Consider the following 1,741-nt stretch of genomic DNA (forward strand, 5'->3'; position numbering starts at 1 on the left):
TCCACGTCCACGTCTTACAGGCCTTGTGAATACCAAAGTACACCAAAAATATGTCATATTTTTAGACATTATGTAGTCGTAGTAACCTGGGAACCAATGGTAAATCAAAAATGTGGCAGGATTGTCAAAGATTTGAAAACAAATTAGCCAGTGATGGTAGGGACGCTGTGGTGTAATCAAGTGTAAAGGCTTTACTGAGACCAGGTAAAGCACCCAGTCTGGAGAGGCAGATAGTCAGGCCTGGCCGAACTACTCTCTCTCTCTCGTCTCTCTCTCTCTCTCTCATCTCTCTCTCCTCTCTCTCTCTCTCTCTCTCTCTCGCTCTCTCTCTTCTCTCTCTCTCTCTCTCTCTCTCTCTCTCTCTCCCTCTCTCTCTCTCTCTCTCTCTCTCTCTCTCTCTCTCTCTCTCTCTCTCTCTCTCTCTCTCTCTCTCTCTCTCTCTCTCTCTCTCTCTCTCTCTCTCTCTCTCTCTCTCTCTCTCTCACCCACCCCCCCCACCCCCTATTCAACCATCTCTAAGTGATCCACTGGCACACTGCCCGACCTGGCTGAGAGACAGAGAGGGAGGGAGGGAGAGAGAGAGATGGGGAGAGAAAGGGAGAGAGAGATAGGTAGTGAGGGAGCGAGGGACGTATGACAGGTAAGAGGAAGAGGCAGCAGTTTCAATAAAATCCACCAGAAATATGTGGAAGAGGAGATTTGGAGAGAGAACTGAAGAAGGATATTTTTCTGAGTTCTTTCGGGACACTGAACTCGACTGAGCAGAATACCTTCAACACCTAATCCCTGGCACAGGCAACGCTGCAATCATTTATCCACACGCTTTTCTCCCTGACTAAAAAGGAGAACATCCCTCTCTTTATCTCTCCCCTCTTTCCTCCCAGAGAGACACACACATACTGCGCTCACTCCATTCACTACTTCAATCTGTGTCTATCTGCCTCACTCCCTCTGCTCTTATCTCAGCACAGCAAAGCAAAGTGAGGACGTCTAATCTCAGCTTGTAGCAGCTCCTGTTCTTATGATGCAGGGTCCATTCAAAGCAACAAGCACACAGCATTTGATTGGAGATGTCAAAAATGTAACGACCCGCCAAAAATCCATTCCGCTGCTGCAACTAACATCATGGATTGGGCCCATCCAATCCAATATCGGTATTGGCTCAGATGTGGCTGAAATCCACTCATATTGGACTGACGCCAGCACTGCGCGTACCGAACCAAATATCCATAGTCTGTTTAATATAATTTAAAGACCATAGCTATGTGATATAGCACAGGTTTAAACATTATTTTGTAATTAAAAAGAAGTGCAAATTTTGAATTAGTTGAAGTTCTTATGTACTTCTGTATCAAAACTATTTAAAGCAGTCCAAATAAATAGATTACACTGAATTTTTGTAAATTCTTGTCACCACCGACAAAAAAAACATGTTCAACATAGGGACAAATCAACACTCAATTATTCTCATTACCGATAGATTCATTTTTCAATCTATAAAATGAGTCTCTTGGTCTCTACAATGTGAAGAAAAATCAAAAATTAAATTCCAGTTTATTTTAGTAATAATAACGACTCCACAATACAGACAGGCTTTACGGGAGGCCTCATGGTGCCATCTGGTGGCTGAGTTAGGTAATACAGCTGTTTTTCTCTCTGCTCAAGTCAATTTAAGATGAACATAGGATAAAGACTTTTTTAATGACAGGTGGATTTTGGTTGAAATTTTAAAAAAAAACAC

Source organism: Ammodytes marinus (assembly GCF_949987685.1).
Source record: "Ammodytes marinus genome assembly, chromosome: 23".
Lineage (NCBI taxonomy): Eukaryota > Metazoa > Chordata > Actinopteri > Uranoscopiformes > Ammodytidae > Ammodytes > Ammodytes marinus.